The sequence below is a fragment of the Hevea brasiliensis genome, chromosome 15 (assembly GCF_030052815.1).
Source record: "Hevea brasiliensis isolate MT/VB/25A 57/8 chromosome 15, ASM3005281v1, whole genome shotgun sequence".
Taxonomy (NCBI): Eukaryota; Viridiplantae; Streptophyta; class Magnoliopsida; order Malpighiales; family Euphorbiaceae; genus Hevea; species Hevea brasiliensis.
The window spans coordinates 52,239,312-52,261,617 of record NC_079507.1 but is presented as its reverse complement, the minus strand read 5'-3'; the positions used below and the strand labels follow the sequence as shown (position 1 = coordinate 52,261,617).

Genomic DNA, 22,306 nt, shown 5'->3' with positions numbered 1-22,306 from the left:
CCCTGTGTTGACACTACCTGTGAGTGGTGAAGGATACACCGTGTATTGTGACGCCTCCAGAGTTGGCCTAGGGTGTGTTTTGATGCAGAATGGAAAGGTAGTGGCTTATGCTTCAAGGCAGCTGAAGAGGCATGAGCAGAACTACCCCACCCATGATTTGGAAATGGCGGCTGTAGTCTTTGCACTTAAAATTTGGAGACACTACATGCGGTGAAGTGTGCGAGATATACACCACCACAAGAGTTTAAAGTATATCTTCCAACAGAGGGATTTAAACTTGAGACAGAGGAGATGGATGGAGCTTCGAAAGACTATGATTGCACCATCGGTACCACCACAGGAAGGCCAATGTTGTGGCAGATGCCTTGAGCGTAAAAATCTTCCGCGCTTGGCGCACATTTCAGAGAAAAGACCATTGATTCAGAAGTACATGAGTTGATGGATCAAGGTCTAATCCTAGATCTTTCAGATGAGGGGTATTGTTGGCTCACTTTTCGGTGAGGCGGACTTGAGGGACAGAGTTAGAGTTTCCCAAAGACAGAGACCAACAATTGATGAAGATCATAGAAAGAGTACAAAGAAGGTGAAGGTGGTGAGTTTGGATTTGCCAATGATGGCGCCCTAGTGCAAGGTTCTAGGATATGTGTGCCCGATGTGGACAACCTCAGAATGAAATCATGCAAGAGGCACACTATACATCAGACAGATCCACCTGAGTTCCACCAAGATGTACCATGATGTGAAAGATAGCTACTGGTGGAATGGCATGAAGAGAGACATAGCAGACTTTGTGTCCAAGTGCTTGACTTGTCAGAAGATGAAGTTTGAACACCAGAGACCGTCAGGGAAGCTGCAAGAGCTCCCTATCCCAGAATGGAAGTGGGAAATGATTACTATGGATTTTGTGACTGGGTTGCCTCGTACCACGCGAGGGTATGACTCGATATGGGTAATTGTAGATCGCTTGACCAAATCAGCTCACTTCTTACCTGTAAAGACTACATACTCTGTGGCACAGTATGCCCGACTCTACATTCGAGAAATAGTTAGATTGCATGGAGTTCCGGCTTCCATAATATCTGACAGAGGGCCCCAGTTCACTTCTCGGTTTTGGAGAAAGTTGCAGGAGGCACTTGGCACACAGTTGAACTTCAGTACAGCCTTCCACCCTCAGACAGACGGACAGTCCGAAAGGACGATCCAAACACTGGAAGACATGCTTCGCATGAGTGTCTTGGATTTTGGAGGTCAGTGGGATGAGCAGCTAGCTCTGGTGGAGTTTGCCTACAACAACAGTTATCACTCCAGCATAGGGTTGGCACCCTATGAGGCATTATATGGAAGAAAGTGTAGGTCTCCTCTGTGTTGGACAGAAATGGGGGAAGCGAAAGTGCATGATGTAGACCTAGTGCAGTACACTTCAGAGGTAGTTCCTTTAATCAGGGAACGACTGAGGACAGCTTTCGAGGCGTAAGAGTTATGCGGACCCAGACGGAGGGATGTGGAGTTTGCGATGGCGACTATGTATTCTGAAGGTTTCTCCAATGAAGGGAGTCATGAGATTTGGAAAGAACTGCAAGTTGGCACCTCGGGATAATGGAGCTTTTGAGGTTACCGATAGAGCCGAGCGATTGCCTCACGGTTGGAGCTACCACCCAACCTTTCTCACGTTCATCCGTGTTTCACATCTCCATGCTCAGAAATACATTCTGATCCTTCTCATGTCTTTATGGATGTGATAGAGCTAAAAGAGAACTTGACATTTGAGGAGCAGCCTGTAGCCATAGTGAACTACCAAGTGAGACAGCTGAGATCCAAATAGATCCCTATGGTTAAGGTTTTGTGGAGGAGTCAGTCAGTGGAAGAGTGCACCTGGGAGTCAGAGCGGGACATGCGTAGCAAGTACCCTTACTTGTTCAATGCATAATCATGTGTTTTATTCTGCCTTGTGTAAAAATTCGAGGACGAATTTTCTGTAAGGGGGGAAGAATGTAACACCCCAAATTTTATTATTTATGAGTATTTTTGATATTTTAATTTTATTTAAATTTTAGGAATTTTTTTGAGATTTTTCAGATTTTAAAAATCGGGTTCGATTTTCCGAAAATATAAACTTTGATGATTTTTAAAAATTAATTTAAAGACCACGTGGCAAAACTAAAAATATATTTGGAGTCTACGTATTTTTCTGAGTTTTACGGAATTTTTTCGGAATTTTTGGACCTCGTTTTCGGTCCCGAGGCAGAGTAAAAATTCAAAATTTTGTATTTCGAATCGAACCGGCCGAATCGAACCGGATCGGATCGGACCGGTCGAATCGAACCGGCTCCCTTTCCTTTTTCTTCTCCCGCGCGCGTCGTCCCTCTCTTTTCTCTTTCTTTTCTCTCTCCTCCCCTCCCCTGCGCGCGCGCGTCGCTCCAGTTTCTCCGGCCAAATCCGGCCGATCCGGCCACCGATTGGATCGGGTCTTGTGTCTAAAATCATCTACTCGGCGAGAGCTTTCCATAGACACCAAGAACGCCGAAATCCATAGAGCGGTTTGTCCGATTTTTGCTCGGGAAGATTTTAGCCCATTTCGACTTTTGGGCTAGATTTCTCGAAAACCGTGAATCCCACGAGGAAACCGAGGCCACCAGCACGCTCCATTCGTCGAGAGCTTCGCAACGACATAAATTTCGAATTTTTCCGACACCGTTTTTCGGTGGGTCCCACGGAACTTCGCAGTGTAATTTTGAGCATTAAATGAGCTTAGAAAATTCTGAAAAATTTATGTGCTAACCCCCGTGTTATGGGCTTCGTGTAGGTATCCTCGATTCGCGGAAATTCGACAGTTGACCGGGTCTGCAAATTTCGGGCGAATGCACGTGACCGGAAAAGTCTCGAATTGGGCCGAGGTTTTGGCTAGCCCCATTGTCGACGCCCCGAAGCGTCCCGAAGTCGGAATCGGCAAAGGTAAACCCGAACCTAGTTTTTACGTAATTTTCTAGTGCTTAAATAGGATTAAAAATCCATAAAATATTCGTGGTAGCTTAGAAAATTACGATTCTTTTTGCAATAGCTTAGTAATATTGCTAAGGACCATGAGGCAAAGTTTTATAATTTTTAGAGCTTGTTTGGGCGCTTTTGCAAAAATGATCAATAATAAGGACTAAATTGAAATTTTGCGTATTGTGATGGATGATTGATTTGATGGGCCGGGAGGGGCTGTGTGATATGATTGAACCGTTGATGTATGGATTGTGAGTATAGAAGTGCGTTTTAGCCCTTTTGCGAGTTGGGTAAGTCCTAGGTATAGGGAGACTCACGGATTTTCGACACGACTTAGGGCGTAATTGGTCTTTTCTTTATTTGTATTGAGTCGATTGTATTAAATAAATGTAATATGATTGTCAGTGAGCCGATGACCTTCTTCCTCCGCCTACCGCCACGGTAATTTGTCGTCAAGTTTGTGAGTAAAATATTAATTTTAATTGTAATTTCGATATTATTATATGTTCAAAGATGCCCATGCATCACTTATATGCATATATTTATGTAGTTAAACTCTAGGCACGAATTATGTTGCATTCATAATCGTAATGTGCCATGAATGTTGTTGTGGTAATTTGGAGCAGCAGTGTGCGTGCGCGTGCGTGTGATGTGGTGTGGACTATGGATAGGGGCCAGGCGATCCACGGCTTGAGTAATTCATTGGACCCGATCCTTCGAGGGTAGTCACGGCTTGAGTAATTCGGGACCCTCGATTTGGTTATTAAGTGGAAGTCCGAGCTTGAGTAATTACCGGCACTGAGTTGGATTTAAGAGAGTCAGATAGGGATCAGCTCCCATATGTTATGATTGATACTACAGGGTGTGTGAGTGCTCCAAATTACCTTTTTGATGCTATGATGTGAATATGATATTGATGTTGCATTTCAGTCTACAGGGTGCATTAGTTATAGATAGTTATGGAGATTATGGTTAAAATTGATATTTTACTCTCTGAGTCGAACGCTCACTCCTGTTCAAAAATTTTTACAGGCCACAGGAGGATATTTTGTTCTGGGTTAACCTGCCTTTTTACCTCGCAGGTTGTTTATCAATATTGTGTAATTTTAATTACTCCTAGAATTTCCGCATGTGTTAGCAGTAATTATTTGAAATTGGTCTGTAATATTATATTCATGTTGGACCTGTAAACTTAATATTTTAAGTCTGTTTGATGGATTGGATGAGGGAGCTGAGCTCCCATTTATTATTATGTTGATGAGTATGTGGAGGGTGAGCTGAGCTCCCCAATGGATTGTTTATTGTGTTTACAGGTCGGGTGAGTCGAAAACTCCCCGTTGGAAAGTCCATTTTATGGCCGGACTCTGTCCGTTTGTTTTCTTGATATTGGGCCCAAATGGGCCTTAGAGTTGGGTTAATGAATAGTTAAGGCTTACTACGGGCCTCGGGGGCTTTAGGCTGGCCCAGGTCCTAGTGCCGGTCCGGCCCATAGGTTGGGTCGTGACAGTTCGACTCAGAGAGTAAAATATCAATTTTAACCATAATCTCTATAACTATCTAAGCTAATGCACCCTGTAGAGTGAAATGCAACATCAGCAATAATTTCACATCATAACAGCAAAAAGGTAATTTGGAGCACTCACACACTCAATAACATCAATCATAATATATGGGAGCTGATCCCCTATACAGCTCTCTTAAATCCAACCTGTGCCAGCGAAGAACTCAAGCCCGACTTTTGCTTAATAAACCAAATTAGGGTCCCAGCAAAGATGTAACACCCCTGATTTTTTATATATTATTATTGGGCTTCGTGTAGGTATCCTCAATTCGCGGAAATTCGACAGTTGTCCGGATCTGTGAATTTCCGCCGCATGCACTACCGGAAAAGTCTCCGAATTGGATCGAGGTTTTGGCTCTCAGGCATCCCGAGCGCGTTCCCGAAGTCGGAATCGGCAAAGGTAAACCGGAACCTTTCTTTTTCGTAATTTTCTAGTGCTTAAATAGGATTGAAAATCCATAAAATATTCGTGGTAACTTAGAAAATTACGATTCTTTTTGCAATAGCTTAGTAATATTTCTAAGGATCGCGGGGCAGAGTTTTATAATTTTTAGAGCTTATTTGAGCAGTTTTTGCAAAAATGATCAATTATAAGGACTAAATTGAAATTTTACATATTGTGATGAATGATTGATTTGATGGGTCCAGGAGGGGCTGTGTGATGTGATTGAGTTGTGGATATATGGATTGTGGATATAGAAGTGTGTTTTGAGCCCTTTTGCAGGTTGGGTAGGTCCTAGGTATAGGGGAGACTCTGCCGGATTTTCGGCACGACTTAGGACGTATTGGTCTTTTTCTTTGTTTGTATTGAGTCAGATTTATTAAATGATTGTAATAAAATTGTCAGGTGAGCATGGATAGCTTTCTTCCTCCGCCCAGCCGCCACAGTGATTGTCGTCAAGTCTGTGAGTAGAATATTAATTTTAATTGTAATTTCGATATTATTATATGTTCAAGCATGCCCATGCATCACTTATATGCATATATTTATGTAGTTAAACTCTAGGCACGATTTATGTTGCATTCATAACTGTTGATGTGCCATGGATGTTGTTGTGTAATTTGGAGCAGTGTGCGTGCGTTAGCGTGCGTGTGATGTGGTGTGGACTATGGATAGGACGGGGTAGTCACGGCTTGAGTAATTCGCTGGGACCCGATCCTTCGAGGGGTAGTCACGGCTTGAGTAATTCGCTGGGACTCTCGATTTGGTTATTAAGTGGAAGTCCGAGCTTGAGTAATTCGCTGGCACCAGGTTGGATTTAAGAGAGCTGTATAGGGGATCAGCTCCCATATGTTATGATTGATACTACAGGGTGTGTGAGTGCTCCAAATTACCTTTTTGATGTTATGATGTGAAAATGTTGTGTATGTTGCATTTCACTCTACAGGTTGTATTAGTTTCAGATAGTTATAGAGATTATAGTTAAGATTGATATTTTACTCTCTGAGTCGAACGCTCACTCCTGTTCAAAAATTTTTACAGGCCACAGGAGGATATTTTGTTCTGGGTTAACCTGCTTTTCTACTTCGCAGGTTGTTTATCAGTATTTGTGTAATTTTATTTACTCCTAGAATTTCCGCATGTGTTAGCAGTGATTATTTGAATTTGGTCTGTAATATTATTATCATGTTGGACCTGTAAACTTAATACTCTATGTCTGTTTGATGGATTGGATGAGGGAGCTGAGCTCCCATTTCTTTTATGATGCTATGAGTATGTGGAGGGTGAGCTGAGCTCCCCAATTGACTATATATTGTGTTTACAGGTCGGGTGAGTCGAAAACTCCCCGTTGGAAAGTCCATTTTATGGCCGGACTCTGTCCGTTTGTTTTCTTGAAATTGGGCCCAAATGGGCCTTAGAGTTGGGTTAATGAACAGTTAGGCTTACTACGGGTCTCGGGGGCTTTATGCCGGCCCATAGGTTGGGTCGTGATAAATGTGGTATCAGAGCTTAGGCTCCAGATTCATAGGGAAAAATTATCTAAGTGTTGGGAAGAGTCTACTAGGAGTCACATGCGGAGTATAGGATTTTGTTTCGTCTTTTCCTGTAATTCTTTGTTTCTAGATTCTACGTTATACCTCGGGAAATATAAGATTACCTCAGTTAGTGTCTTGATTTTCGTGGAGTACACAGAAATGTGAAATAGAGTTAGTAGACATGTGAGGTCTATCATGAGGATACGTACTCCAAGAAATGTTATATTTTTGTCAGTATGGGTTTAAATGGTGTGCCCATTTCGTGTAAGGCACGAGTACATAAAAGTGAGTCTTAAAAGTACAGTTGCCTGGATAAGGATGAGGATACCACTCTTGGCGGTCATCGTGTAGATGACCCAGTCATAATAAGTTTGTGATAATAGAAGATTCGGAGACATAAGAAATTAGGAGACCTAGTCATCAGACGTATCGTAGTAACTATACAATGTTCTCGATGTCCGCTCTGTAGTCGTAGATTATAGTACCGACATGAGATTATTGTGTAGAGCTGCGTACTTCCTTGTAGTGCTTATGATGAGGATGTTTGCAGCGATCTGCTTTGGTACGATTATGCGAGCAGAGTTCTATATTTGCAGAGGAGTTGGGAACTCTGGTTAAGAGTCTAGAGTTAGAATATTGAAAGGTCACAGTTAGGTGATAACTAGAGTCGATGACTCGATTACTGACATGAGCTAGAGTTACATCAAGAGTTGCCATCGGACTGCAGGTTTGGACTAGTTGCAAAGTAAAGGTGACACTTATAGAGTGAGAATAGTATCCCTTGTGTGTATCAAGATGGAATAAAGTACAACTCTACTACCTAGAGAAGGTCGAAACTATGAATTGATGATTCACAGAGCTATAATATGATAGGAGAGTCATTAATTTGACATGGTTTTGGGCAAGGTGGTAAATGTAGTATCTTTGTTGCAGCAAGTTAGGGTATAGTCCTATCTTTTTAGAAGGGATCGAAAGTTATTACTAATAATGGTGACCAACAAAATAGTGCCCAAGATAGGACTGTAGAGTGTGATAGAGAATAGTTGGCTCGGGTATCCTGCAGAGGATGCAAGTTCTATTATAGGAATCATATATAATCAGATCACGATGGATGTAAATCCTTTGAATTGGATGACGGGTTTGGGTGCCCGGAACCTTAAGTTTTGGCTAATTGAGTAAACATGGATAATAATAATAATGACAAATAAATAAAATTACTACAGAATCAGTTCTCGAGGTGGTAAGGGTATTATGTAAGCTAAATGATAAGAATAGAGATCATACAATAAAAGTATGACTGTAATTTGCTGAGTTCCTTTCTAATTTCAAATTATTCAAAACAATAGTATAATCTAATTATAATAGTGTTAAGAGTAATAAATTAGTGAAGATAAATCACAGAAGGCCAATGGATAAAGAAAGTGCAGAATGAAAGTTTGGACAATTGATTGCAGATGCAATATAATCTAAATTCTAGTGGAAGTACTAGCTAGAGTGGTCAAAGGACCAAATCTGAGTAGCACAGACATATGATAACGCGATAGAAACTCTGAAAGATATAGTTAGCAAGTACAGCTATTATGTTAGGAAGAAGAATGGAACCAGGGATAGAATAGTCAAGTTCTATTTTGGGTAAGACAAAGGAAATAAATGAAAGGACAACCTAAAGAGCGTATAATAAAAGGAACAAAGTTAAGATATAGGATAGGCTAAGTGTTATTCTTGGCAAGGAGAATGACAAGGATGGAAAACCCAAAATGGGACCACATTAGTGAGAAAAGTGATGGGGGTATGGAATACAATAATAATGAGTAAATGTTAGAAGGTGTGCGATGGTATTGCGGACTACCTAAATAGGTAGAGAAAGAGAAGTTAGTAAGCAGTAAGTTGAATAAAAGCCAGTCTAAGGGATCAAATAGGTATGATGAGAGGAAAAGAATGATAGATAATGACACATAGGTTTTAGGTTAGACTTTTGAGATAGTGAGAAGGTAGTTAGAGGTTCGTTATGAATGTCAGGCAAACATTTTTAGTGTGATCAACAGAATCACTTTGTAGTGAAGCAATAACGACAGGACAATAGTAGGGGTAGAACGAAAAGTGACAAGTCTGGATGGTTATAAATCACTAGAAAGTTCAAGGATCAAATTAATGACCCTAGATAAGGGTGGAATTAGTGTTGGAAGAATTTATTAGTGAGAGAAATCTTTCAGGAATCAACAAAAGTTAAGGGCACAATAAAAACGATGATAGATATGAATCATAGGTCGAGTATAAGTAAAGTTAATAAATTATAAAATATTATGTCAAGAAGGAAAATGGTACGGTAAAGGGTTCATGCAGATGATACCTTATAGGTAGAGCATAATTGTGCTAGGAGATGATGAAATTTAGAGAGAAAGACCAAGAAACTTAGGTGAAACGTTATAATATGACAATCGGGTGTAGTTGAATATAAGAGGATATTTTCTTTCTTTTCAAGTTTAGCTTGTGCTTTTGGTTCTAGAAGGTTATATAAGGAACAGAAACTGAGTCAAGGAGACCTAGTTATTGAGAGTTTGGTAGGCACAAATTCATGAGAATGACAGTAAGTGCATACCTAGTATTAAGTATGAAAGGACGAACAGAGTAATGACAGGAGTCAAAAGGAGTTAGCTACCAAGGCTTGCCACCGTTTTAAACTATGAGCTAGAGGAAGTACTATTTATGGATGAGTTTCAATAGATGAAATTGTTGCTGGTGGATAATTTGAGGTTGAAGTTTAGAAAGCTATATGTAGTATATGTGATTATATTAAGGAGAATGAACACGTGAAGTATCTTGTTTGGAATTAAGGCATGACACATATTTCCTACAGCTGTGTTAGTTCAGATGGAACTTATAGTTTATGGGGCTCATATTCATCTAGGATAATCAATTTCCTACTAAGGCTGGTAGGGAATGATAATGTTCTGATAGTTAAGTTGGAAAAAAGGAGGTACAAAAAAAAAATTCTCTATGAGTAATTATAAGTGTTACATAAGGTGAAGAATGTGCTGGTAGGAGTAAATCATAGGGTTAGAATTCTCGAAGTAATGAAACTAGTAATCAAGATAAGACTAAGAAATAAAAAGAAAGTTAAAGTTGATGATGGGATAGACATCTTTGAAGGAAAAGGTGTAAGGATGAGATAGGACTAAAATTAAGGAATAAGTACAGCAGGTTGAAAAGATACCAACAATACCAAAAATAGGAAAAGGGAAGTGGATAAGATCCAAAGGACAGGAAGAGAGCTCGATAGAGTCAGTTATAATGATGAGGATAAGGAGTGTCTAACCACTGTCCCTGTGTTAACACTACCTATAAGCAGTGAAGGATACACCGTGTCGTGACGCCTGAGAGTTGGCCTAGGGTGTGTTTTGATGCGGAATGGAAAAGTAGTGGCTTATGCTTCAAGGCGGTGAAGAGGCATGAGCGAACTATCCCACCCATGATTTGGAAATAGCTACTGTAGTCTTTGCACTAAAAATGCGGAGACACTACTGTATGGTGAAGTGTGCGGGATATACACCGACTATAAGAGTTTGAAGTACATCTTCCAACAGAGGATTTAAACTTGAGACAGAGGAGATGGATGGAGCTTACGGAAGACTATGATTGCACCATCCAGTACCACCACAGGAAGGCCAATGTAGTAGCAGATGCTTTAAGCGAGAAAATCTTCCGCGCTTTGGTGCACATTTCACAGAGAAGAGACCGTTGATTCGGAAAGTACATGAGTTGATGGATCAAGGTTTAATCCTAGATCTTTCAGATGAGGGGTCTTGTTGGCTCATTTTTGGTGAGGCCGGACTTGCGAGATAGAGTTAGAGTTTCCCAAAGACAGAGACCAACAATTGATGAAGATCATAGAAAGAGTACAGAAGGTGAAGGTGGTGAGTTTGGATTTGCCAATGATGGCGCCCTAGTGCAAGGTTCTAGGATATGTGTGCGATGTGGACAACCTCAGGAATGAAATCATGCAAGAGGCACACTATACATCAGACAAGATTCACCTGTGTTCCACCAAGATGTACCATGATGTGAAAGATAGCTATTGGTGGAATGGCATTAAGAGAGACATAGCAGACCTTGTGTCCAAGTGCTTGACTTGTCAGAAGGTGAAGTTTGAACACCAGAGACCGTCGTGAAGCCGCAAGAGCTCCCTATCCCGAATGGAAGTGGGAAATGATTACTATGGATTTTGTATCAAGGTTGCCTCGTACCACGCGAGGATATGACTTGATATGGGTAATTGTAGACCGCTTGACCAAATCAGCTCACTTCTTACCAGAAGACTACATACTACTGCGGGCACAGTATGCCCTCTACATTCGAGAAATAGTCGATTGCATGGAGTTCGGCTTCCATAATATCCGGCAGAGGGCTGATTCACTTCGGTTTTGGAGAAAGTTGCAGGAGGCACTTGGCACACAGTTGAACTTCAGTACAGCCTTCCACCCTCAGACAGACGGACAGTCCGAAAGGACGATCCAAACACTGGAAGACATGCTTCGCATGAGTGTCTTGGATTTTGGAGGTCAGTGGGATGAGCAGCTAGCTCTGGTGGAGTTTGCCTACAACAACAGTTATCACTCCAGCATAGGGTTGGCACCCTATGAGGCATTATATGGAAGAAAGTGTAGGTCTCCTCTGTGTTGGACAGAAATGGGGGAAGCGAAGGTGCATGATGTAGACCTAGTGCAGTACACTTCAGAGATAGTTCCTTTAATCAGGGAACGACTGAAAACAGTTTTCAGGCGTAAGAGTTATGCGCACCCAGACGAGGGATGTGGAGTTTACAAAGGCGACTATGTATTCTCAAGATTTCTCCAATGAAGGGAGTCATGAGATTTGGAAAGAAGGGCAAGTTGGCACCTCGGTATATTGGACCTTTTGAGGTTACTGATAGAGTTGGAGCAGTTGCCTACCGGTTGGAGCTACCACCCAACCTTTCTCACGTTCATCCCGTGTTTCACATCTCTATGCTCAGGAAATACATTCCTGATCCTTCTCATGTACTACAGTCGGATGTAATAGAACTAAAGGAGAACTTGACATTTGAGGAGCAACCTGTAGCCATAGTGGACTATCAAGTGAGGCAGCTAAGATCAAAACAGATCCCTATGGTTAAGGTTTTGTGGAGGAGCCAGAGGAGCCAGTCAGTGGAAGAGTGCACCTGGGAGTCAGAACGGGACATGCGTAGCAAGTACCCTTATCTGTTCAATGTATAATCATGTGCTTTATTCTGCCTTGTGTAAAATTCGAGGACGAATTTTTACGTAAGGAAGAATGTAACACCCACGATTTTTATATATTATTATTGGGCTTCGTGTAGGTATCCTCAATTCGCGGAAATTCGACAGTTGTCCGGATCTGTGAATTTCCGGCCAGACAGACCAGCTACCGGAAAAGTCTCCGAATTGGATCGAGGTTTTGGCTCTCAGGCATCCCGAGCGCGTTCCCGAAGTCGGAATCGGCAAAGGTAAACCGGAACCTTTCTTTTTCGTAATTTTCTAGTGCTTAAATAGGATTGAAAATCCATAAAATATTCGTGGTAACTTAGAAAATTACGATTCTTTTTGCAATAGCTTAGTAATATTTCTAAGGACCGCGGGGCAGAGTTTTATAATTTTTAGAGCTTATTTGAGCAGTTTTTGCAAAAATGATCAATTATAAGGACTAAATTGAAATTTTACATATTGTGATGAATGATTGATTTGATGGGCCCAGGAGGGGCTGTGTGATGTGATTGAGTTGTGAAAATATAAACTTTGATGATTTTCCGAAAATATAAACTTCGATTTTCCGAAAATATAAACTTTGATGATTTTTAAAAATTAATTTAAAGACCACGTGGCAAAACTAAAAATATATTTGGAGTCTACGTATTTTTCTGAGTTTTACGAAATTTTTCGAATTTTGGACCTCGTTTTGGTCCCGAGGCGAGTAAAATTCAAAATTTTGTATTCGAATCGAACCGCCGAATCGAATCGGACGGATCGGACCGGTCGAATCGAACCGCTCCTTTCCTTTTTCTTCTCCGCGTCGTCCCTCTCTTTTCTCTTTCTTTTCTCTCTCCTCCTCCTCCCTGCCGCTGCTCCGATTTCTCGGCCACATCCGGCCGATCCGGCCACCGATTGGACCGGGTCTTGTGTCTAAAATCATCTACTTGGCGAGAGCTTTCCATAGACACCAAGAACGCCGAAATCCATCGAGCGGTTTGTCCGATTTTTGCTCGGGAAGATTTTAGCCCATTTCGACTTTTGGGCTAGATTTCTCGAAAACCGTGAATCCCACGAGGAAACCGAGGCCACCAACACGCTCCATTCGTCGAGAGCTTCGCAACGACATAAATTTCGAATTTTTCCGACACCGTTTTTCGGTGGGTCCCACGAAACTTCGCAGTGTAATTTCGAGCATTAAATGAGCTTAGAAAATTCTGAAAAATTTATGTGCTAACCCCCGTGTTATGGGCTTCGTGTAGGTATCCTCGATTCGCGGAAATTCGACAGTTGACCGGGTCTGCAAATTTCGGGCCAGACAGACCCGTGACCGGAAAAGTCTCCGAATTGGGCCGAGGTTTTGGCTAGCCCCCCATTGTCAGACGTCCCGAGCGCGTCCCCGAAGTCGGAATCGGCAAAGGTAAACCCGAACCTAGTTTTTACGTAATTTTCTAGTGCTTAAATAGGATTAAAAATCCATAAAATATTCGTGGTAGCTTAGAAAATTACGATTCTTTTTGCAATAGCTTAGTAATATTGCTAAGGACCGCAGGGCAAAGTTTTATAATTTTTAGAGCTTGTTTGGGCAGTTTTTGCAAAAATGATCAATAATAAGGACTAAATTGAAATTTTGCGTATTGTGATGGATGATTGATTTGATGGGCCCAGGAGGGGCTGTGTGATATGATTGAACTGTTGATGTATGGATTGTGAGTATAGAAGTGCGTTTTTAGCCCTTTTGCAGGTTGGGTAGGTCCTAGGTATAGGGGAGACTCTGCCGGATTTTCGGCACGACTTAGGACGTAATTGGTCTTTTTCTTTATTTGTATTGAGTCAGATTGTATTAAATAAATGTAATATGATTGTCAGGTGAGCCGGGACAGCCTTCTTCCTCCGCCCAGCCGCCACAGTAATTTGTCGTCAAGTTTGTGAGTAAAATATTAATTTTAATTGTAATTTCGATATTATTATATGTTCAGCATGCCCATGCATCACTTATATGCATATATTTATTTAGTTAAACTCTAGGCACGAATTATGTTGCATTCATAACTGTTAATGTGCCATGAATGTTGTTGTGGTAATTTGGAGCAGTGTGCGTGCGTTGGCGTGCGTGTGATGTGGTGTGGACTATGGATAGGACGGGGCAGGCGATCCACGGCTTGAGTAATTGGGACCCGATCCTTCGAGGAGTAGTCACGGCTTGAGTAATTCATTTGGGACCCTCGATTTGGTTATTAAGTGGAAGTCCGAGCTTGAGTAATTCGCTGGCACCAGGTTGGATTTAAGAGAGCTGTATAGGGGATCAGCTCCCATATGTTATGATTGATACTACAGGGTGTGTGAGTGCTCCAAATTACCTTTTTGATGCTATGATGTGAATATGATGTTGATGTTGCATTTCACTCTACAGGGTGCATTAGTTATAGATAGTTATAGAGATTATGGTTAAAATTGATATTTTACTCTCTGAGTCGAACGCTCACTCCTGTTCAAAAATTTTTACAGGCCACAGGAGGATATTTTGTTAAGGTTAACTCGCCTTTTACCTCGCAGGTTGTTTATCAATATTGTGTAATTTTAATTACTCCTAGAATTTTCGCATGTGTTAGCAGTAATTATTTGAAATTGGTCTGTAATATTATATTCATGTTGGACCTGTAAACTTAATATTTTAAGTCTGTTTGATGGATTGGATGAGGGAGCTGAGCTCCCATTTCTTTTATGATGCTATGAGTATGTGGAGGGTGAGCTGAGCTCCCCAATTGACTATATATTGTGTTTACAGGTCGGGTGAGTCGAAAACTCCCAGTTGGAAAGTCCATTTTATGGCCGGACTCTGTCCGTTTGTTTTCTTGAAATTGGGCCCAAATGGGCCTTAGAGTTGGGTTAATGAACAGTTAGGCTTACTACGGGTCTCGGGGGCTTTATGCCGGCCCAGGTCCTAGTGCCGGTCCGGCCCATAGGTTGGGTCGTGACAAAAGAACTCAAGCTGTGTCTACCCCGAAGGACCGGGTCCCAGCGAAGATCTCAAGCCGTGTCTACCCGTCCTATCCATAATCAACACCACATCACACGCACGCCAACGCACGCACACTGCTCCAAATTACCATAACAACATCCATGTCACTTTAACAGTTATGAATGCAATATAAAACGTACCTAGAGTTTAACTACATAGATACATATATATAAGTGATGCATGGGCATGCTTGAACATATAATAATAGTGAAATTACAATTAAAATTAATATTTTACTCACAGACTTGACGGCAATCACTGTGGCGGCTGGGCGGAGAAAGAAGGCTGTCCCGGCTCACCTGACAATTTTATTACAATCATTTAATAAATTTGACTCAATACAAACTAAGAAAAGACCAAATACGTCCTAAGTCGTGCCGAAAATCCGGCAGAGTCTCCCCTATACCTAGAACCTACTCGACCTGCAAAAGGGCTCAAAATACACTTCTATATTCACAATCCATATATCCACAACTCAATCACATCACACAGCCCCTCCTGGGCCCATCCAAACAGTCATCCATCACAATATGTAAAATTTCAATTTAGTCCTTATAATTGACTCTTTTTGCAAAAACTATCCAAATGAACTCTAAAAATTCTAAAACTTTGCCCTGCGGTCCTTAGCAATATTACTAGGCTAATGCAAAAAGAATCATAATTTTCTGAGCTACCACGAATATTTTAAGGATTTTAATCTCATTTAAGCACTAGAAAATTATGAAAAAGTAAGGTTCAGGTTTACCTATGCCGATTCCGACTTCGGGGACGCGCTCGGGACGTCTGACAATGGTGGCATAGCTAAAATCTTGATCTAATTTGGAGACTTTTCCGGTAATCGGTTTGTCTGGCCGGAAATTCACAGACCTGGACAACTATTGAATTTTCGTGAATTGAAGATACCTACACGAAACCCACAACACGGGGGTTAGTACATCATTTTTATGAAATTTTCTAAGCTCAATCAATGCTCGGAAAAACACTACGAAGTTCTGTGGGACCCACCGAAAAACGGTATCAGAAAAATTTGAAATTTATATCGCCGCGAAGCTCTCGACGAGTGGAGTGCCCTAGTACTCTCGGTTTTCTCGTGCGGTTCATGGTTTGAGAGAAATCTAGCCTAAAAGTAAAAATGGGCTAAAACTTCCCGAGCAAAAATTGGACAAACCGCTAGGCAGATTTCGATGTTCTTGGTGTCTATGGAAAGCTCTCGACGAGTAGATGAATTTAGACACAACACTCGGTCCGATTGGTGGCCGGATCGGCCGGATTTTGGTCGGGAAGTCGAAGAGTCGCGCGCGTCGTGTCGCTTAGGACGCTTGCCGCCACGGCGACAGCGACACGGTGAGTCGGGGGTTGCGCCGTGGCGGTGGTGGCCGTGGGTCAATGGAGGAGAGAGAAAATGGGAGAGAGAGAGAGAGAGAGGAAGGAGGAAACGCGCGCGGGAGAAAAAGAGAAGAAGAAGAAGGAGCCAGTTCGATTCAACCGGTCCGATCCGGTCCAGTTCGATTCGGCCGGTTCGATTCAGAATACAAAATTTTGAATTTTTACTCTGCCTTGGGACCGAAAACGAGGCCCAAAAATTTCTAAAAAATTCTAGAAAACTCAGAAAAATGCGTAGACTACAAATATATTTTTAGTTTTGTCACGTGGTCTTTAAATTAATTTTTAAAAATCATCAAAGTTTATATTTTTGGAAAATCGAACTCGATTTTTAAAATCCGAAAAATTTCAAATAATTTTCTAAAATTCAAATAAAATAAAATATCAATATTTACCCAAAAATAATAATTTTAAAAATTAGGGGTGTTACATTCTTCCCCTCTTACAGAAAATTCGTCCTCGAATTTTATACAAGGCAGAATAAAGTACAAGATTACACATTGAACAGATAAGGATACTTGCTACGCATGTCCCGTTCTGACTCCCAGATGCACTCCTCCACTGACTGGCTCCTCCACAAAACCTTAACCATAGGGATCTATTTTGATCTTAGCTGTCTCACTTGGTTGTCCACTATGGCTACAGGTTGCTCCTCAAACGTCAAGTTTTCTTTCAGCTCTATTACATCTGGTTGTAACACATGGGAAGGATCAGGAATGTATTTCCTGAGCATGAAAATATGAAACACAGGATGAACATGAGAATGGTTGGGTGGTAGCTCCAACCGGTAGGCAACTGCTCCAACTCTATCAGTAACCTCAAAAGGTCCAATATACCGAGGTGCCAACTTGCCCTTCTTTCCAAATCTCATGACTCCCTTCATCGGAGAAACCTTCAGGAATACGTAGTCGCCTACTGCAAACTCCACATCCCTTCGTCTGGGGTCTGCATAACTCTTCTGCCTACTGAAAGTTGTTTTCAATCGTTCCCTGATTAAAGGAACTATCTCTGAAGTGTACTGCACTAGGTCTACATCATGCACCTTCGCTTCTCCCATTTCCGTCCAACACAGAGGAGACCTACACTTTCTTCCATATAGTGCTTCATAGGGTGCCATCCCTATGCTGGAATGGTAACTGTTGTTATAGGCAAACTCCACCAAAGCTAGCAAATCATCTCATTGACCTCCAAAATCAAAAATACTCATGCAAAGCATGTCTTCCAGTGTTTGGATTGTCCTTTCGGACTATCCGTCTGTCTGTGGGTGGAAAGCAGTACTAAAGTTCAACTGTGTGCCAAGTGCCTCCTGCAACTTCCTCTAAAATTGAGAAGTGAACTGGGGCCCTCTGTCAGATATTATGGAAGCAGGAACTCCATGCAATCTGACTATTTCTCAAATGTAAAGCCGAGCATACTGTGCCACAGAATATGTAGTCCTCACAAGCAAGAAGTGAGCTGATTTAGTCAGGCGATCTACAATTACCCATATCGAATCATTACCTTGCGTGGTATGAGGCAACCCAGTCACAAAATCCATAGTAATCATTTCTCACTTCCATTCTGGGATAGGAAGCTCTTGTAGCTTCCCTGACGGTCTCTGGTTTTCAAACTTCACCTTCTGGCAAGTCAAGCTGTACCGATTACCCAATTGAGCTGCTGAATTGGTAAGAGGCGAAGCAAATCCGTGAGGTGATATGGGTTCAAATCCTAGCTCTGCAGGGCGAAGGGATTGAACTCCACCAAAGCGGACAGTACCGATTTGAGTCGCATCGCCGGCCTCTAGAGGGGTACGCCGGCAAGATGGCCACCCATAGAGGGGCTTGAGCTGGGGCCCACTAAGCCGGGGTGTGACACAAGCACTTGGACACAAAGTCTGTTATGTCTCTCTTCATGCCATTCCACCAATAACTATCTTTCACATAATGGTACATCTTAGTGGAGCCTGGGTGGATATTGTACAGTGTATAGTGTGCCTCTTGCATGATTTCATTTCTGAGATTGTCTACATTGGGCACACATATTCTAGAACCTTGCATAAGGCGCCGTCATTGGCAAATCCAAACTCACCACCTTCACCTTGCTGTACTCTTTCTATGATCTTCATCAATTATAGGTCTCTGTGTTGGGAAACTCTGACCCTATCTCGCAAGTCTGGCCTCACGGAAAAATGAGCCAACAATACCCCCTCATCTGAAAGATCTAGGATTAAACCTTGATCCATCAACTCATGTACTTCCTGAATCAACGGTCTTTTCTCTACTGAAATGTGAGCCAAACTGCCAGAAGATTTTCTGCTCAAAGCATCTGCTACTACATTGGCCTTCCTAGGGTGGTACTAGATAGTGTAATCATAGTCTTTCAGAAGCTCCATCCATCTCTTCTGTCTCAAGTTTAAATCCCTCTGTTGGAAGATGCACTTCAAACTCTTATGGTCGGTGTATATCTCGCACACTTCACCATACAGGTAGTGTCTCCAGATTTTTAGTACAAAGATTACAGCCGCCATTTCCAAATCATGAGTGGGGTAGTTCTGCTCATGCCTCTTCAGCTGCCTTGAAGCATAAGCCACTACATTTCCATTCTGCATCAAAACACACCCTAAGCCAACTCTGGAGGCGTCACAATACACGGTATATCCTTCACCACTCATAGGTAGTGTCAACACAGGGGCGGTGGTTAGACACTCCTTAAGCTTCTAGAAACTCTTCTCACAGTCATCTGTCCAAATGAATGGAACATTTTTCCGAGTCAACTTAGTTAGGGGAGCTACTATCCTAGAAAAGTCCTGCACAAAATGCCTACAGTGGCACTAGGCCTGTAAAACTTCGCACCTCGTTGGATCTGTAGGCCTAAGCCAATCGATTCTGACTTCAATTTTCTTAGGATCCACTTGAATGCCTTCACTAGAAACCACGTGTCCCAAGAATGAGATGCTTTCTAGCCAGAATTCACATTTTGAAAATTTGGCATACAGCTGGTGCTCCCTCAAAGTTTGCAATACCATTCTCAAGTGCCACACGTGTTCCTCCTAGTCCGAGAGTATACCAAAATGTCATCTATGAATACGATGATAAAACGATCCAAAAATGGCATGAACACCCGGTTCATCAAGTCCATGAAGGCTGCTGGTACATTAGTGAGTCCAAAGGACATCACCAAGAACTCATAATGACTATATCTTGTCCTGAATGCTGTTTTGGACACGTCTTCATTCCTGATTCTCAACTGATAGTAGCCTGATCGCAGCTCTATCTTGGAAAAGAATCTAGCCCCTTGGAGCTGATCAAACAGATCATCGATCCGAGGAAGTGGATACTTGTTCTTCACAGTCACCTTGTTCAGCTGTCTATAGTAAATACACAACCTCAATGACCCATCCTTCTTTCTCACAAATAAAATAGGAGCACCCCAGGGTGAAGTGCTCGGATGTATGAAACCCTTGTCCAAAAGCTTCTGTAGTTGTTCCTTTAACTCTTTCAATTCTGTTTGTGCCATCCTGTAAGGTGGCATTGATATGGGGTTCGTACCTGGCACAACATCAATTCAAAACTCTATTTTCCTTCCTGGTGGCAATCCTGGAAGCTCCTCAGGGAAGACATCCATGAATTCTTTGACAACAGGAACATTTTCCATGCTGACACCTTCTACAGATGTATCTCTCACCAATGCCAAATACCCTTACATCCACGCCTCAACATTTTTCTAGCACTAATTGCTGACACCAAATTATATGGAGCCACGCTCCTGTCACCGTCAAAGCTAAACTTTTCCACACCAGGTATGTGGAAATACACCTTTTTGTTCCTGCAGTCTAAAGTGGCATAATGAGTTGCCAACCAATCCATTCCCAGAATTACATCGAAATCTATCACTGGTAGAGGCATCAAGTCTGCTGGGAGGATCTTTCCGTCCACTACTACTGGGCAATCCGGAAAAACCATATCTACATCTATGTTGTCACTAAGCGGGGTAGCTACAAACAATGGGTATTCTAAAGTGGTAGGGTTTTTGCCCAATCTCATGGCAAACACAGGGGAGACAAATGAGTGCGTAGCACCCGGATCTATTAAAACACGAGCCTCATAGGAAAAGACCAGAAGAATACTCGCCACAACTGCATTGGAAGCCTGAGCATCCTGGTGGATCAGGGTGAAAACTCGAGCTTGACCCCTTCCTTGAGTGGCAGAACCCTGATACTGACTTCTACCTCCTGATCTGCCTCCAAATCCACATCCCCCTTGTCCTCGCCTGGCCACATCGAATCGATCGCCGCCACGCTGGAAGCACAAGGATACAACTGTCGAGGAACATTTGCAACAGAACCCTGTGATCCCATATGTGGCTCACTGAACACGGGGCATTCCCTAGCAAAGTGACCTGGTTGGCCACACCTGAAGCATACTCCTGAACCCATCATACAAGGTCCTGAATGTCCTCTTCCACACTGTGCACAAGGTGCCAAGGAAGATCTGACCTGCACTCGTAATCGCTGCATTCTCGAATCGTGACCACCGCTGATCCGCACTCGGTCTGAACTCTCGGGATTTGTGTCGAAAACCACTCTTCTTGTTTCTACTTCTTCCTCTGTAATTACTCTGGCTACCACTATCCGGAGCACCCATATGGGGAACACCTGAAGAACCCTCTGCTCTGTTTTTCTTTGCCCTTCCGCTGTCATCCACAGCATAGCTAATCTCAATCTGTCTGGCTCAATCAACCACCACATCAAAAGACTGATCTGACATCATGGCCAAGTTTGCATACCTCCTGTCAAGCCCCTTTAGGAATCTCTTCACCTTCATAGTTTCTGTAGCTACTGCTATAGGGGCATACCTGCTCAATTCCAGAAATTCTGTAGCATATTCATCTACAGACCTGCCATTCTGTCTTAAGGCCTCAAAGGCCCACTGCTTTTGATCTCTGAAACTTTCTGGTGCAAACCGGTTGATGAACAGTTCCACAAACTGAGTCCACGACAAACCCTCCATCCGAGGTAATATGTAGTCATTCATCCATTGTCTTGGCATAGGCCCCATGACATGCTGCATATACTCTATAAGTCTTCTATCAGTCAACTGCAACTCTGTTCCTGCCTGTCTTCAGGAATCCAAAAACCGATATGCATCGTCTCACACATCATAAGTACCAGGCACCAACTTCTTGAAATTGATTATCTGTTTATAAGGTTCCCCTCTTGGTGCGGTGGACTGCTGCTGCTGTGGAGGGTGGACCATATACTGCACCATCATGTCGATGGTTCTCTGCAACCCAGCTAGAGTAGCTGCTATTAGGTCCATGGGACCCTGTGCCATAAACGACTGATCTTGAACTAGTGGCAGCTGCTCTTCTACTTGAGCAGCTCTAGGCCTCCTACCCCGCCTCATCGGGGCAAGCACCTCATCCTGTGCTGACACCTTGTCAGGCACATCTGGTTCTGGTGCAGTGGTAGCTCTCCTGCTTCTACGCATTTTCCTAAAATGCAGCAGCATTAGCCCACAAAATTCAAAACTGCACGTTACACAGCTCTATGACTCATATTTACACACAATATATAAAGCAGAAACTAGAAGTAAAGATGACAATGCAAGACGAATATGGACCCTATTTTCCGCATGTGACTCCTAGTAGACTCTTCCCAATACTTTAGACAAACAATCCCTAAGAATCTGGAGCCTAAGCTCTGATACCACATTTGTCACGACCCAACCTATGGGCCGGACCGGCACTAGGACCTGGGCCAGCCTAAAGCCCCCGAGGCCCGTAGTAAGCCTAACTATTCACTAACCCAACTCTAAGGCCCATTTGGGCTCAATTTCAAGAAATCAATCGGACAGAGTCCGGCCATAAAATGGACCTTCCAACGGGGAGTTTTTGACTCACCCGACCTGTATACACAATAAATAATCAATTGGGGAGCTCAGCTCACCCTCCACATACTCATATCAACATAAAAATAAATGGGAGCTCAGCTCCCTCATCCAGTCCATCAAACATGCATGTGATAAAAATTTTACAGGTCCAAAATAACAATTTATATTACAGACCCAAATCAATTAAATATTTTTAACAAATGCGGAAATTCTAAAAGTTTATAAAATTACACAAACATGAATAAACGACCTGCGAGGGAGA

General features: G+C 42.4%; 2 long non-coding RNA genes across 2 annotated transcripts; both read left to right on the top strand.

The window, feature by feature from the left end:
- The first annotated feature begins 5,398 nt into the window (after positions 1-5,398).
- LOC131173969 (uncharacterized) lies at positions 5,399-6,252 on the top strand. Its single transcript, XR_009144305.1, has 2 exons — positions 5,399-5,454; positions 6,033-6,252. It is a non-coding gene; the product is annotated as an uncharacterized LOC131173969 (long non-coding RNA).
- Positions 6,253-12,714: 6,462 nt separating this feature from the next.
- On the top strand, positions 12,715-13,785 carry LOC131173967 (uncharacterized). Its single transcript, XR_009144303.1, has 3 exons — positions 12,715-12,929; positions 13,032-13,189; positions 13,639-13,785. It is a non-coding gene; the product is annotated as an uncharacterized LOC131173967 (long non-coding RNA).
- Positions 13,786-22,306: the final 8,521 nt, after the last annotated feature.